At 36.0% G+C, this 17,993-nt stretch overlaps 1 protein-coding gene across 1 annotated transcript in view; it reads left to right on the top strand.

Annotated features, from left to right (window-relative positions):
- The first annotated feature begins 10,505 nt into the window (after nt 1-10,505).
- LOC145688006 (dnaJ homolog subfamily B member 9-like) overlaps nt 10,506-17,993 on the top strand; it is a 27,637-nt gene continuing 20,149 nt past the window's right edge. Inside the window, exon 1 of the mRNA XM_081761674.1 lies at nt 10,506-10,888. The gene's annotated coding sequence lies outside the window, so the exon portion shown is untranslated. The remainder of the gene's footprint in view (nt 10,889-17,993) is intronic.

The following is a 17,993-nucleotide window of genomic DNA, read 5'->3' as shown; positions in this document are numbered from 1 at the left end:
ACTCTCTTTTTTCTTTTTCTTTTTAGAACGCCACATGTTCGTTCCTTAACAAGCACCGAGTACAATTAGCTTTCTTCATTCATCCGTGACCTTGCACTTGTGAACACACCGCTCAGAATTGATATTTTTTATATCCCATGAAATTGCTCTTGTGCTTCCGAAGTTATACAAAAAAAGAAAAAAAATCAATAGTTATTAATTATTCTTCAGTTGTTTTGAATATACGATATTAACGCTGTGTAAGTTCTCGTTTTGCTCTCAACTCTGGAAAAATATTTTCTTATACAGAGTGCGAATTACCGGGGGGATGAGGGGAATTTTCCCCTCAATCACATTTTGTTCCCCATCAAAGAAATCAACTGAAGTATCCCTACCGGGGATGCTCGCTCCCCCCCCCAAACCATGGTTAGTATAACGCCAAATTTCACTGACTTTTGACATTTCTTGTAAATTTAATCTTCTAGCTGTATTTCGAAATGAGCGATGTAAACTATTCAGTTTTGGTCATTTCTAATTTCCCTACTATTTTCACCGTTGCTTACTTGAACTATATTATTACGACAACAGTTGTTACTTCCAACGGTATCCTCATACCCTTCAGCTCGTTCGTGAATTTCAATGTACTAATTGCGCATAACAAAGTGGCATATGGATTTATAAATGCTCTTAGCGGTTGGCCAAGAAGTAAACAAATAGTTCTTCCATCATACTTGGGCATGTCATATTCATCCTCTACATTTGTATTGATTATCATCTTGTTTTAATTTTTGTTATATTTCATTTTAGTTTGCAAGGTTGCATAATATTTGTAATATACAATAAATAGAACAAATGGACTTAATAGAACATAAGCGGACTATTATTGCCTGAATATCACTGCCTTTTACAGTTTACGGAAATGAAATGAACTTTCGAAACTGTACTCAAAATCCGAGTTATATATTCTCTCGTGTGCATCCGTAGTGGGCAGACACGTTAGTGAAGATGAATAAAGCGCGTAAGATTTGTTTTATCATTTGCTAATACGATTGATTGTCCGTGTCATTCATTGTCCGTGTTTGTATAAGCACTTCAACTGGAGCGGGCTTTTTAAAGTTAACCCTTCACTTTCCATGTTTCTTTTTGCTGTACAGTTTGCTGTCCACGCAAATAGTGCTGTCTGGAAAACTTCAATGTAATGTTTATACTTCATTTGATAACGTAGCACAGAGTTAATCAACTCAGCTGTAACCTAACAGTAAAGTAATTATAAGCAGGGTGCGAATTACCGGGGGGGATAAGAGGGATTTCCCCCCTCAATCACATTTTGTTCCCCCCAAAGAAGTCAGCTGAAGTATCCCCACCGGGGATGCTCGCTTCCCCCCCCCAAACTATGCTCAGTATAACTCCAAATTTCTTCGGAATGATCGATGTAAACTATTCAGTTGTGGTCATTTCTACTTACCACCTAATTACCCACTATTTTCAACGTTGTTTAGTTGAACTATATTATTATGACTACGGTTGCTACTTGCAACTGTACCTTCGTACCCTTCAGTTCGTCATTGTTCGTGAATTTGAATGTACTCATTGCGTACAACAAAGCTACATATGGTTTTATAAATGTTCTTAGCGGTTGTCCAAGTAGTAAACAAATAGCTTCTTCCACCATACTCGGAGAAGTTCGGACATGTCACATGCATCCTCTACATTTGTGTCGATTATCACTTTATTTTAATTTTTGTTATAACATGTTTTTATTTTCCAGTGTATTCTTTTGTTAGCACATGGTCTTCATTCCCTAGTAGTTTGTGTGTATGCAACTCAAAAATTGCATTTAATTTGTGATAATTAGCACAGTAATCACTGCCTTTTACAGTTTACGGAAATGAAGTTTTGAAACTGTACTCAAAATCGAAGATATAGGTATTCTCTCGTAAGTATATGTTAACGTACACGCTGGGGATACGCTCCTAGTGAACAGAGATGTTAGTGAAGGTGATTTTTAGGTGAATAAGCGCATAATTGAAGATTCGTTTCAGCATTTGTTAATACGACTGGTTGGTTCTCCGTGTCATTGTCCGTGTCTGTATAAGCATTTCAACTAGAGCAGTTTTGTTTAAAAGTTAACTCTTCATTTTTCCATCTTTCTTTTCGCTATACAGTTTGCTGTCCACGCTAATATTGTCTGAAAAACTTCAATGTAATGTTTTACTTTATTTGAATAACGTAGCACATAGTGAATCAACTCATCTGCAACCTAACAGTAAAGTAATTGTAAGTGTTGACTTCCTGAGCCCCATCATGGAATCGATATTTGGAGAGGAAAAGTCGTGAAGAGCGCAGCTTTAGCGGGGAGTAGAAGCACAAGCTCGAAATTTGAATTGAAAGATTTTAAATATTTGGCCTTAGATTTGACCTTGATGTTAGAAATCGGGACCAGCATTAATCCATTTCTTGTTTGATAGGCTAATATCTAGATTTTATTTAAAAAAAAAAAAAAAGAGTTTGTCCGATTTAACTGATAATTTTAGTGGTTTTCATAAGACTGAAGTTTTTTTTTTTTTTCAACCTGTGTGTAATAACGCGAAGTGGAAGATTTCAATATGAGTGGAAAAATTAACATATGCTTGTGATCATGGCTATCGTTCGGGCCAAATTATTAAGTAAATAAACCTTAGAGAGCTACGGACACAAGAGTGAGTACAACATTTAAGCACGTTCAGAAAGGTTTGGTGGGGTGTGTATATATGGGACAATATATATGTGCATAGTTATTGTCGGTAGATTTATTAAAGTAATAAATCTCTTATTTACTACAGATGTCACACACACACACACACACACACACATATATATATATATATATATATATATATATATATATATATATATATATATATATATATATATATATATATATATATATGCGGGGAGTAAGGCATTATTGTCTCATTTTGAAATTTGCACCTTCAGACTTTAAGTCCTGTTGCCCTAATTTTATCCCCCCAATATAAATTATCTAATTTGCACACTGATTATAAGTGTTGATTTCCTGAGCTCCGTCATAGAATCCATATTTGAAAAAAAATGGAAAGCGCAGCATTAGCGAGAAATAGAAGCACAAGCTCGGAATTTGAATTGAGAGCTTTTAAATATTTGGCTTTCGATTTCACCTTGATGCCGGAAATCGGAACCAGCAACAATCCATTTCTCGTATGATAGGCTAAATGTAGTTTTTTTTTTTTTTTTTTTTTTAAGTAAGTCTGGTTTAACTGATAATTTTAGTGGTTTTCGTAACACTAAAATAGGTTTTCTTTCGCAAGGCTGTGTGTAAAAATGCAAAGTGGAAGATTTCAATATGAGTGGAAAAATTAACATATGCTTGTGATCATGGCTATCAATCGGGCCGAATTATTAAATAAATAAACCCTAGAGAGCTACGAGCACAATAGTGAGTACAACACTTAAACACATTCAGAAAGGTTAGGTGTGGTATGTGCATGTCAAACAACATATACATAGTTATTGTCGGTATATTTATTGAATTAATAAATCCCTTGTCTATTACAAATGTCATATCATATTTATGTGTGTATGGGGGGGTTAGGCATTATAGTATCAATTTGATTTATTGCACCTTCAGACTCTACGTCAGGTTGGCCTAATTTTATCCCCCCAATATAAATTGTCTAATTCGCACACTATATATATATAGGGGGTTTCAGAGTGTTTGGGAGGTGAGTCCTGACACCAACATAAGACAAAAATTACAGACCATCCGGGTGTACAAATGCTTCCTTTCGGCGCTATGACCACCCAAAAATTGGTCGGAAAAATCCAAAACAGCCATAACTCGAGAACAAAATCTCGGATCGAAGTCAGGTAGAAAGAAAACTCCATTATATTTAATCGTAGATTCCATTAATGCATAATCCGATGTGGTGCAAGGGCTGCGCAAGGGCGACCCCAAAAAGAAACCGAAGAATTCCTGAGATATTTTATCAAAAGTTGACTGAGGAAAATTGACTAAAATCAAGTACATTACGTCAACGAACACAAATCGTACTACAATGTTTAAGTGAGAAGAAAACTGTTAGAAGTCATGAAAAAAGATACACATGCTTGATTGATCTAGTTTATTTGAGCGTAGAATAAGTCCACAAAGGAGGAACAGTTCCTCCGATAGACATATTATTTAAGTATGTGATTATCATTTATGGAAAATACTGAAATATGCATATTGTGTGGGAGAGTGCGGCTTTTGTAAATATAGTTATAAAAATGCCTTGCATTTTACGAAGAATGCACTACTTTAATTTCTCTCTTATCTTTCTTTTCTTTAGTTCTAAAATATATGCTTAGTGTGTTTACGTTCCTAAACCAATTCACTATTGAACTTCCTATCATACGACCTTTTAACTTTCTTTATTACATATATTACCTGTCTGTCATATCCGTCTTACTCTTAAGCCACATTGCCACGTTAAGATGGTTTGCCACGTTAGAAGAACTTGTAGCTGTCATAAAATAAAATCTTGAAACCCTACCACATTTCACCGTGTACACATAGTCTTGACTGGGTCATAAAACATTTTTTCCCTCTTGCAAGGAGTCGAACAGTGTCCAACTTTCTGGGACGTCTTGCTTGCTACCTGCTATCGTCCTCCCGCTGACATAAAGGAAAAACCAGTTTCGCCGCTCCCGAAACAACGGATTCTTTTGGACAGGGAGGGGGAGTGTGCCAAAATACACGTTTTAAATGAGGAGGTTAACTGTTTGTCCACTAGATTGCAGTGCTGCATGGGTGGTGATACCTTTCTTGCTTACAAGAAGTTGTAAAATCTAAACAGTAGATAGAAAGATCGGGTAGCAAGGTCTTTTTTATGACAGCTACAAGATTCATGTAAAGTGGAAACGTGGCTTTAAATGAATCTTGTAGCTGTCATAAAAAAAAAAAAAAAAAAAAAAACCTTGCAGCCCGATCTTCTATTTACTCTTTACATGTAACAACTTCTTGAAAGCAAGAAAGGTTTCTCCACACATGCAGCACTGCACTCTAGTAGACAAACAGTGAACCTCCTCATTAAAATGTGTATTTTGGCACACTTCTCCTCCCTGACTAAGACCCTTTCAAGACTATGTGTATACGGTGAAATGTGGTAGGGTTTCAAGATTTTTTTTTTTATGACAGCTACAGTTCTTCTAACATGACAATCCCCTATTATCAAGTTCCTCTAGTGGAAGTTTCGTTCACGGTCTCTTCCACTTTTCATTGCCCAAATATGTTTCCGCTGCCCTGAATTATGTAAAAGGTAAAAATCACTGACTACACCAAACGGGAATAGGAGGACAAGCGTTCGCCCCCGGTGACGACGCCTGCCTCCGCAGAATATTCCATTGTAATATAGATAAAGCAATATAAAATTACCCTTCTCGTATAGAAAAATGATGTTTCCCAAAATTTTTGTCCCTCCGCTTACCCTTACCCAAGAAATTAAAACTGACATCGTTACTGCTAAGAATCTTTCAGTGTATCTAAGTTCCTGTATCAATCTCTTCCGAATTTAAAATACTTTTCACTTAATATTTTATAGGGTAACAAATAGTTACTGACTCAATGAACCAATCGATGCAACTTAGCTCACTATTGTTGACTACGTAGGTATTGTACTGGGTGTTCAGAAAGTAACTATGCAGTGCCATGTTGTGGTGTGCTAAGTGATGACTGATACGATTGTCAATTAGTAATACATTTTCCATTGTTTAACACATTTGAACCATATTTGACCAGGTATTTGTATTTGTTCACAGGACCGGTTTGATTGAAGATCAACGTCTTGTGTGACATCATTGTAATCCAGGTCATCATGCTGACGATTAAACAAAGAGCGTTTCTTGTGGAGAATGTGTTCCGCAATGGAGACAAGTTTACCTCAGCAGTAGAAGATGTATTTGCAGCAAAGTTCCCAGGAGTGAAGATGCCCTAACCGCAATGCTGTACGGAACCTCACGAAGGCAATCTGCACACCATACAAGAACTCCAAGCTGCATTGACACGTCACATTCGGAACATCACTTCCGATGTTCTGCACAACGTCTTCAAGAACATACAGAAACGTGTGCAACTGTGTCTTTAAGTGCAAGGGGATCACTTCCAGCATCTCTTATCTCTTATAACTTCCACGGCATTAAAGTTTTAGCTTCGAGTTAATTTCAGTTGTTTAAAGTGGTTTATGGAAAATAAAATACGGCAAGTTATGAACTGCATAGTTACTTTCTGAACACTCTGTAGAAGTGATCTTTAAACGCCTGCTAAATTGTAATGTGAAATATCCCAATACGAAGGGTACTCAATAAATATACTTATTTATTAACGTCTGGACCTTATCAAATATGAATTGAAACTAACTGTGCTATTTTTCGGCGTATTATCTTGCCCAGAAGCGGAGTTTGGGGGTGGCCAATGGGGCAACCGTCCCAGGCCTCGCGCTTAAGGAGGCCCCGTTATGAGCACGTTTCGTCCAAGAAGTCTACAGTGCACTTGTAACTAGCAATCTTTTGAAAATATATTGTACTTTCTTCAAATAAATTGCACCGGATTTTTTCCATAAGTAACCGTTGTTCATAAAAAAAAGATAATATTTAATAATAAATATAGGTATAGGAATTAAAGTCAAGCAGCTAAAAAAGTTGCTTATTGCTTTATCGGTTTTAGACTAGCATGTCAGCGCTCGGCGATTTTTACCACTACTCTGACTCCGCGGGTCATTATTGGCACTAAGCCCCGCGTGCACTTAACGCCGTGTCTGATTTTGCCACTACGTTTTTGCCCTGGCAATGAGCCTCATTACTTAGACATTGTAGAATTATTTTTCCCATACCTCCATCAATGGAAAATTGTTTGAACCATTTGTTGTCCATAATACGACTAATAATGCTTTTAAAAAAATCATAAATCAAATCTAGTTTGTACCTTTAGCGTTTCTTACAATCAACCTACAACAGTAGTTTTCAGTTTTTTGAAGACTATGACGCCCACTTTGCGAACCCCATACGATCCTTTATTCCTTGCAAATAATAACAATGAAAATACAACGAAACTATTTAACGGTGACCCATCGACAAACAGTCAGCAACCCTGGAAAATGAAATGAAATATTTTAGTGTGATGTCCCATGATTATGCACTTCAGGCTAAGGGAGACGATGATTAAAGCAAGTGAATGATTATGGAATAATTGTTGGAATGATAATGTGGGAGGAAACGGAAATACATCAAGAAACCCCACAGACACGATGGCATCCACCACAAATTTTACTTGAGCGGAGATTGAACCTGGGACCCCATGTACCGGAGTTAAGCGCTCTACCACTGAGTCATCGTGCTCCCACAATTCCTGGAAAAACTCGGTTAAGAATAAATGATTTAGAAAAACGTACTTACTCTTTCCGGACGAAGAAAACTACAAATTATACTTTCTAATCGTCTGAACTATTTGTAGATTGCTTTATCACATCCCTAACAGCACAAGATGTGCTAGGCATGTGCCATTTAGGTGTCCCAGCTACTTTTCTGGTACCCGGTACTTGGCACATATGATATTCATGTGATAAGTATGTACTTCAGCTATCTACAGTTTTAGGTACTTGTTGCACCTAATTGATATTTGCAACTATGTACCACAAATATAGCATTTATATAACTGGCTCAGTTTCGCATTCTAACAGTCATTTGTTTTTATGTCGTCAGGTGGGACATATAACTGCCATGTTCTAGGTACGTCCTTTAGGTACTGTACATACTGTTTCAGATATCTTAACAGCACAAAATGTGGCAGGCATGCGCCATTTAGGTCCTCTAAATTTATCTCCCACATTTGATGCATTTGTTGCTTCTTTTTCTAAGCGATTGTGTACTAGAAGCAACAAACGCATCAACTTTATTAGACGACAACTGTCGCCGATCGCATTTTCGCCGATCGTTTGAAAGTGAATATGGAAGAACCATGAAATAAAGTAAATACACACTCTCATTTTGTTATAAAATTACATGACGAGCAGGTTTTATCTGATCCCTAACGGTTATCGCCGAATATACGCTATTAAAGGAGCACTCTGATTAGCCAAATTCAAAAGACCTCCACAATTTATCCCTCTACAAGCGACGTTCTCTTCATCGCCTCTGTGGCCAAGTCGCAAGAGCACGCGGCTAGTAATCCAAAGGTTGGTGTTTCGTTCCCGCCCCCACAGGTTTTTTTACTTGTTTAAAGTGTTTTTTAGACTTACCTTAATGTAAACACATTACGCTTATAGACCATTTAACATATTTTGGGAGAGTAATTTTGTGGTCCATTGACGCTTACGGCATGGGGAACATACGTAGAACATACTAGGCATGTTCCTAGGGGCGGAAATATACTATCTCTTGCCATCCATATGATTTCTCTCTCAGAGGCACATAAAGCACATACTGGACACATTCCCATGTACCTGATGGAACATGATAGGCATATGCCTGCTATGTAACTGTGCTGTTAGGGACAGTATTTACTAGATCGGTACATTTGTCAGAGTCATAGTCCTTCCTTCAAAGTGGGGTCGCGGTGGCTTAGTGATAGAGCGCTCACTTCTATTACCAGGGGATCCTCGTTCGATCCCCGACTACAAAATTTTGTGGTGGACAACATCGTACTCTGAATTTACTGGGAATTATTCTGTTTTCTCCAACGTTCTCACTTCACAATTTCTTTCGCATATTAGCTTTCATCCATTATCTGTCTCCATTATTGTCTCAGATTTGAGTTTAGCATCCCTCCCGTAGCGAGGTTACATGAGACGTCGAGCTAGGACTTAATGTGGGATCCAATTCGCATATGCTTCCACCGGGAATCGAAGCCAGGTCTTCTATGCCAAAATCTCGTACGCTACCCACATAGCCATGAGTGATCTCTCTATTTTCGATAGCCTAAAAGGCATAAAAGTTAAACGTTATGGACTTCATATCATTTGAATTCTTCCTCCAGTAGCCAATTCTTTACTGAGGCAAAGTAGATCAACCAAATATGTGTGTCTCTTCTTTTTATAAGTTCTAAGTGTTCTTCCCACTTGAACAATGTAGTATCATTTATTTATTTATTTTTGTTGACATAATGTACTTGATTTTAGTCAATTTTCCTCAACCAACTTTTGTTAAAATACCTCAGGAATTCTTCAGTTTCTTCTGGGAATCACCCTTGCGCCTCCCCTGCACCACATCGAATTGTGCATTAATGGAATCTATGGCTAAAGTGGAGTTTCCTTATAACGGAGTTTCCTTTTTATCCGACATTGGAAAATCTCGAAAAAAAAAAAGGATTTTTGCTTAAAATATCCTTTCTTTTACCATCTGCCTCTCTGGACCCCCTGTTTTAACGCAGAGGTCTAAAAAATCTTAAAAATACTAAGGGGTGCACTGAATGTATGTGCAAAATTTCAATCTTTTAGGTGCAAAAATAAGCCCGCCAAAAATATCCCCACAATACTCCAGAGTCCTGTATAAAATAGGATCTCAGATAAAATTTCCCTGAAACACCCTATTTATCCTAGAATCAAGGTTCGTACATCATTCTCTTCAGAATAGAATAGCCTTTCAAATGGTACCATTCCATGTCTCTATCATGTATCTGAGGCGAGAAAAACGGGAAAAGGGGGATTTTTGTTTAAAATATCCTTTATTTTTTACCTTTTTGCTCATCTGGAACCCGCCTTTTTTAATAGAGTTCTGAAAAAAATTGAAAAATACCAAGGGGTGCACTGAATATGTATTCAAAATTTCAGTCTTCTAAGGTGCAAAAGTAAGCCCGCCAAAAAAAAAAAAAAAAAATAATAATAATAATAATAAAAATAGGCATAAAATATTTTTTATCATCACATCCTTTGCCTCGACGCAGAAAGGCGTGAAACCATACGTAACGTGTTCTACAATGCAGGGGCGACTTTAGGATTTTAATTTTGGGGTAAGCCCGCTTCCCCGCTTATGGATCCATATACACATTCGATTGATTAACGCCAATAGGAAATTACTTTTACAGTAGTGATTGATGTTATTTACCATGATACCATTTATTAATGATACCATTAATATAAATAGTGGAAAACATATTTACTCCTTATTGTATCTTTTACCATTTATATATATATATATATATTTTTACTTTTTGGGTAGACTCGTACCTACCCGCTAAAGCCGCCACTGCTACAATGCTTTCGTGTTTTTTTTTTTGTTTTTTTTTTTAACGAAGTAAAAAGCTTTATTTACACTATTTAGCGCCTAAAAATTGGCACTAAAATTTATAAGGGTAAAGAAACTGCAGCGAGAACGTTTAGTGCGGTTGTCCGTACCATTTGTTAGCGTTGCGTTGCTGTACGCAGAATTTTGCGTAGACTAATACGCAATGCTGCTATCTGCTTACAGTGGGTTGGGGAAGATTATGTCGTCCGTGGACAACCTTCTGGAATCATCATTAACTAAACGTATAAAGAAACTATAACTCTGCTTTAGTCTATTCCGAACACACATTTAAGAATTGGAATTGCATCAACTATTACGAAATTGAAAACACTACGTGGACGTAAGTAAAACAATGGTAAAACTTGATAAAACGAAGGGCAAGAATTCCTGCTTTGCTTTCTCTTCCCGGTCTCTCTCGCTTCAAAACGAGCCAATGAAAAGCTACTTCGTGTCTCGTCTGGCTTTAAAACAGTTGAGCAGCAATTCTGCTGCAATACTTCTGTGAACCTTGATTGACTACTGAGTTGAGTGAGGAGCAAGAGTGAATTGTTAGCTGTGAACTAGGTCAAAGTGAATTAATTTGAAATAAGCTTTGCGAAAACTACTTATTATACATTGTTGACATTAACAGCAAAAGGTAGGTATGAAGTGAAGAGTATTAGAATATAAGTTTCCTTAGCTTAGAATTATTGAGAGTTATAAGTGCAAGATGTGACGTGCGAGCTACTGCAATCAATCGAATACTTTCGTATCCATATCTACTTCTAGTATTACATAACGTCTATATTCCGTGATACACTGAAGCCAATATAGATTTGACGATAGTCCTGAAATAAATATTCATTTTGTTATACGTAACGACACATGTCAGGAAAGAATATAGTAAAAATTACGTGGAATTTGTTCTAGATAACTTAACATGTTTGGCAATGTAGAAGCACTTCGAAGATTGAAATACTCGATTTCACAGTTTCTTCTTAGAATTCGAACCTATTAAATTCGTTATAGATTGCTAGACGTATTTAGAAGTAGTAGACTATAATGAATTGTAGAACTTCGTGCAAGGCAATGATGCAATGCTGTGGCGGCAGCACGTAAAGAATGTAACGGATGAATAGAAACAATGCACTGTAAATAACGTATGAAAAGACTACGACATTTATCAGAAAACCTTCGAGTTAGAGCATTGTTCTTCATTTATGGCATGTAGAATGGCTTTCATTATTTTGAGCTTAAAAAGTAGTAACATTTTTGAGTTATAAACTGTATTAACTACACCAGTTCTGAGTATAGTTATGTGGTTGCTCATACGTCGTAAACACAGTCATCGTTTGTGTACAAAAGTGGTTTCATTTAGTGATCGTTTTCTGATACAGAGCTACTTTCGTTAGTACATCAAATAATAAAGGTAATACTTTGAATGGTGTTAACTGCTAATCATCCAGTTGTCAAGTGAGATAGCATGCTGTTGGGCGGTGTATAAATCAAGAAAAGATAGGTTTGCTGTATTTATATATATGTATATATAAAACAGTGATAGTTAGCTAGTTTTAAACATACGTAAAGAAAGAAAGAAAAAACAGTGTAGTGTTATACATCAACATGGTAGGTATGGTCAGTTGTTGAGGTACACAATTTCGTCTACAGATATGAAGATTAATTTCGATTTTTTCTACCAATCACTTTTATTATTTTCCACTTCCGATTTCAGAATTTGATTTTACGCATTGACTTTGTTTTGCTTCTGACCATGTTATCTTTTTGTTTTGGTGATAGTGATTGTCAACATTTGACAGATATGAAGGCATTATTTTGTGGGGTTAACTACCGGAGGGTAGATCCAGAAATATGAGAATACATAAAATATACAGGAAAGAAATTGTGAATCGCTATTTTGCATTAAATTCACGCTAACTAAACAAGTTTGGTATGGTATTTTGAAGTGTGAAAAGCTACTTGTTGGTACTAGTTTGAGTGGAGGCATGCTGATGTCAGACATGGGGTGTAATGAATAAATTTGTTCCCCGTATCGAAAGATGGCAGCACATGTGACATTTTGATTTTGAGCTTCATGAAAACTTATGTTGATGAATTGTTACGTTTTGTGTAGCGGCGCGAATTATTGAAATTGGGCAGAAAGTGTAGCAAATGTAGGAGGGCATTGAAAATAAAGAAATCAAGGAACAATTACGTATACAAATGTGAACACCCTGTTGGTGTGAATAAAAAGCACATGGAAGGTTATTTATCAGAGTAGTTATTCATCGTCTACCACAACATAAAGGTAAATAGTCGCAGTGAATGTGGTTGAGAAATGAACTAACCTTGGGAATGAAGTTCGTGTTTCTATTGACATCCACATTTATACGCATGCCCACCATCGCTGACGTGCCTGCTCCTTGCGTGACTCGGTTAGGTAATATTTGAACTTTCCAGTGACTACCTAACACATTGATCTGTGGAATTGATGCTGTAGTTTTTATGGCATATTTCTGGACGCAGTATTTACACACAAAACAGTGAAGTGGGCATGCACCCAGGAATTCTTGAACAAACTTTATGAAGTAGTGATAGTGAATTTCCTGGTAAATGACAAGAGTTTGTCGTTTTTAAGCTTGAATACATTAGCCTACTCTGCGGCACAAAGAGTGTGTTATGCCAGACTTCCAAAAATAATTCTGCTGTTTGTAAGACAGATTAGACCTACATAGAAGGCATGGTGCTTAAAGGTTAATGTTATGTATCATCACTCGTCACAAGTCCTAAATAATCAGTGCAGAAAAGGGTACATAGTTCAACACAGTAGTCTTAATATTGAAAGTTTATCTATTGAGCTTTAGTATCCTTTTACAGCACTCGAGCTATGAGACATTGACCTACAGTTTAAGGTAGAATCCGAAAAATAAAATGTGTTCAAAGCTTTTCCACTGGTAGTCGAACTCGTATTGCGCGGATCAAAGGGAAACGCGCTATGCCAGAAAAGGGGGGTATTAGTTTTATGTCGTAGTTGTCTTGTGTAATGAAGGTATTTCAATACCTAGAAGATTGATCCATTGTTGAACATATTTGATTGCAGTAGTGTTTTATTGGCAGTAGGCAGTCTATATTTCCGTCCGGCCTCAGAGCCTTGCTGTGGCGTATTAAAAATAGAGAATTATGTGGTATGTAGAAAAAGAAGACTACTCAAGATTAATTTAACTGAGATTTTATACTGAAGACAATATTGCAACCTTAACGTGACCGAGTTTTCTCGTCTCGATGCATTTGGTGCAATAGGCTGACGCTGTTGCTTTTTTGGCTGCCAGCGTTGTCCGTGCTTTGGGTTTTCTACGCCTCACCACGATGCTTGTAGCTCAATATAAGCACCCGTGACCGTATTAGGCAAATATTGAATAAAACAAATAAAAGGGAGAGATGGCAAAGTTTTATTGGGTCCAGCTATATAAAATTCCTGAATACGTGCCTGGATTTAGAGCTTATCCAGATTCAATAATGTATTTTTAATATTAAGTGAACGGGCTGAGATACTGTTCAAGAGTTCCTGGATAGAAAGAAATCTCAGCCACTCTTCCCTGTACAGGTCGAACCTCAGTTTAGAAAAAGGGAGAAAACCGGTTGTAAGGCTCCTTACGTTGGGATTACCATCATGCGTTTTCCTTTATTGTTATTAGAGTATGGCCGTAATGAGAGATGTAGGAACTGAAGGTCGAGTTTCTCTTTGAGTACAATTCAATTAGTAGTCCTTGAGCATTATTTACAAATACACGGGAAGCAATTTATTTCAGTTTTTACATTTTCCCCACTGTGCATTGCTTCTTACATTTCAACATACCCTTTAGTTTGTTCTGAATTACGAAAGCTAAGACTCCCAAATTTGTTCATGCCCCCTGGTGTAAGGTCCTGGTTTCAGTTCGTGCTGTGGATCTGCGTTGAACTGAAGATTCACGTCTTGTGTAGCCTTGGCGCTAAAGACAGATGTTATATTATGTTCAAAAAACCCATGAAGGTCGTCCGAAAATGATTAAACCAATAAGGCTCAACTTTAAAGTTGAGAACGTCATACTTACACTTTTTTTTCTTTTTTTTTTTTTAAAAAAAAAAAAAACGAAAAACCAGCAGCTCCTGTTTTTTTTTTTTTTTTTTTTTTTTTTTTTTTTTTTTTTTTAAATTAATAATCGTCTCAGACTATGAGTAATTATAAATGATCGAAATTAGTTGATTAGTTTCCATCAAAAATTAAGTTTAAATAGACTTTTTAACTCCAAATACTTTTGGTTTTTGTCCAGAAATCTTCATTTTATCGTGTAAGTGTTTATCAAGTGTTGGAATTCTTTTAGAAAATTTTCCTGACGCAGATGACAAGGTATTTCCAGTAGTAACTGGAGAAATATTAATAAACTTTTATCCCAAAACTGTAAACTTTTCTATAGAGTGCGTCATATCTGAAATAGATCAGTGTGAGTCAGCATAAGGATAGATACACAAGAGTTCGGAAAAAACTGACAAAAAGTTGACGACCAAAGTATACCACTGTTTTTCAAAATGTCAACATAATGAAGAAACGTTAGTTTCACATCACTGTTCTCATTACTACAAACGGTATACAAGTAGTATTCTGGAGAAATAAAGTGAAAATATTTCGAAGTTTTATTCTGTATGTAGGAAGGCGGGTTCTCCTTTTCCACGAATAGTGGAAGATCAGAATCTGTGGGTTTTTTTTGTAGCTTCGTAGAAGGTTATCCAAGCACACTGTTTTAATATAATTTTCATAATATTAATGTTCTACCGCAAGTATAATGTTCATACTTTATTCCTAGACATTGTCATTTGTGATTGAGTAGAACTTAATGTAATCACATATTTTAAGAATTAGGGTGGAAAAAATCATGATTTTTTTATTTAAATCAATATTTTTTTTATTTAAATCAAATCTTTCTCCTCGTATAATATAAGTCGCGAACTGAAGAAAAAGCATTAGGAATTAGTATTAAATGCTAATTTTGCCATTTAAGTGAAAGTATTGGAATTAAACTTTGAATTATCTCCAATCGTTAACCTATATCAATCCCAAACAGTGTTTCTTAACCCTTTTAAATTGTGGCTCTTTTTAAAGGTAAATTACAGACTTTCAGTCAAGCAGCTACAGCATCATCTCGATTTATCCTAGGATCATGGTACATACATCACACTTTAGAGCAGCTTTTGAAACTGTAACATCCACATTTCCCTATCATGTCCCTGAAGCGGGAAATTTTGAGAGTAATCGGCATTTTTTTTACATTTTTTTTTTTTTTTAAAAAGGTAATTCCCTCTGGATTCCCCTGTGTTCACGCACAAATCGCGAAATCAACTGGAAAATACTAAGGGGTGTACTAAATGTGTGTACAAAATTTCAAGTTTCTATCTTGAGCAGTAAGGGTGAGGAAACTATTTAACAATGAGCTAAGAATATTCCCACAATGCCCCAGGTGACCCGGATGTAATATAAAAATTTCCTCAGACAACCCTATTTATCCTAGGACCATGATTTGTACATTATTCTCTTCAGAATAAAACAAATTTTCAAACGGTACCCTTCAAGTGTCTCCATGTATCTGGGGCGGGAAAATCACAAAAAAAGGAATTTTCTGTTAAAAATAACTTTTTTTTTTTTAAAAAAAAAATGTTACCTCTGTAGACCCCTTCCCCTGTTTTAAGGCAGAGATCTGAAAAATATTGAGGGGTGTACTAAGTAAATGTGCAAAATTTCAATCTTGTAGGTACAAAAATAAACCCGGGAGAAATAATATTCTCCAAATACCCCAGATTCCTGTATAAAACAGGATTTCAGGTAATAGTTTCCTGGGACATCCCTATTTATCCTAGGAACGTAGTACGTACATCATTTTCTTCAGAATAGAACAGCCTTTCAAACGGTACCGTTCATATGTCTCCATCTGAGGCGGGAAAATCTAGAAAAGAGCTATTTTTTGTTAAAAATCTCCTTTTTTTTTTTTAAACACTTTTGCCCCTTTGGACCGCGCTGTTTCCACGCAGAGATCTGAAAACATCTGAAAAATATTAAGGGGTGCACTGAAAGAGTGTGCAAAATTTCAGCCTTCTGAATGCAAAATGTAACCCGCCAAAAAATAGTAATGCGCCTAACAAAAAGTATATTTTTAAATTTATGACGTCATCACACACTATGCCTCAACGCAGAAAGACGTGAAAGCATACGTAACGTGTTCTAAAATGCCTCCAGTCTTGAAGAAAACGAAGTAAAATGCCTTATTGGTACTTTTTTAATCGAATAATGAAGATTCTACCCTGTCACCTAAAAATAGGTGATATAATTTAAAAGGTTAAGCATTAAGGAAAAAGTACAGCAAAGTTATCAAAATGACACTTTTTCACAAAAGTTACTGATATTTGGCAGGGGCCTATTTTTAAAAACTCAGAACTAGCTTGCGGCATGAAATACATAAATTTCGCCTAAAGTTATAAGAAAAAAAAAAAGCAGGATTGCTCCGTTACCTATTCAAAACGGGCTTTTCCCTAATCATCCTCTGCATGACACTTGTTTTCATACTATACTGTACATTTGAGTCTTATTGTATTATGATTATTAACTTCCATAATCGAAATAGCAGAACAGAAACGGGACTTTCCTTATTTTCACTTTAAATTAATTTATTTCGGAATTCGATTTAAATCAACGATTTTTATTTTTTAAAAAATCAAGTGATTTAAATCGTGATTTAAATTAGACTGATTTAAATCAATCTACCCTGTTAAGAACTAAAGTCACGGACTGTAGATCAAGAAGTATTTATAGCACAATTATATGTTTTTGAAATTTGAAAATGAGGAAGATATTATTTTCAAAGTTACTAAGTTTTCTGTTTAGTTGTTTGCTGGATTCATGGGTTGAAATTGAATCTTCGCAAGCCCGTATGAGATATAACGTATGCTTAAAGCGGGATTTGAAATAAGACTTAAGTTAGCGTACGAGTCTTTTGCGCAGGTGACCCGAATTTAATCCTCGATGGGAGCCCATGTGGTTCAGATCCCATGCTACAATGTAAACCCATGTCTCATATAGCCTCGCTGCTGAAAGGAACACTAAACTCAAAATCAACCACGACTTAGGCTTATAGAAAGTATAGACAATAATAGAGAGTATTAATTCAGGTAGAGTATTAATTTTCATTAATAGTGTGTGCTCTGTCATATATAAATAAACTGGAGATAGAAATATTGCATATAAGGTACTTTCAGTTTGCGTTATTTATTGAAGTAGTACGAAATACATAGCTTCTTCCTATTTATTCATTAACAGTGAAGTGCTCTAATATGAGAATGGCAAACATCTTTGCAATTTAAGTCTAGAAACCATCCTGGTGATGAACAATCGATAACTCGCATACTGGCGTGCATTTACAGAAAAAAATATTGATAGTCATAGGAACTCATCCAGGTTAATAGTTATACCAAATACTTGATATACACATCATTTTTGAGACTATGCGCATGAGAAGTATGTATGTTAAATACTTTGTTACGAAAATATTTGTTTCAAATTCAGGGTGGGCACAGAGTCGCTTTCCCGAACATGTTTTGGGAAAAGCAGTTTTGTGCCCACCCTCTATATTGACTGGAACACCATGTCAGCTTATAACATATATATATATAATTTTTCATGTACTTGTTACACGTATGTTTGGAAATATTATAACCCCTGTTATGAATGCAAGTAATTCCAA

The sequence above is a fragment of the Thermobia domestica genome, chromosome 6 (genome assembly GCF_964235325.1).
Source record: "Thermobia domestica chromosome 6, izTheDome1.hap1.1, whole genome shotgun sequence".
NCBI lineage: Eukaryota > Metazoa > Arthropoda > Insecta > Zygentoma > Lepismatidae > Thermobia > Thermobia domestica.
This window is presented reverse-complemented; position numbering and strand designations above follow the sequence as displayed.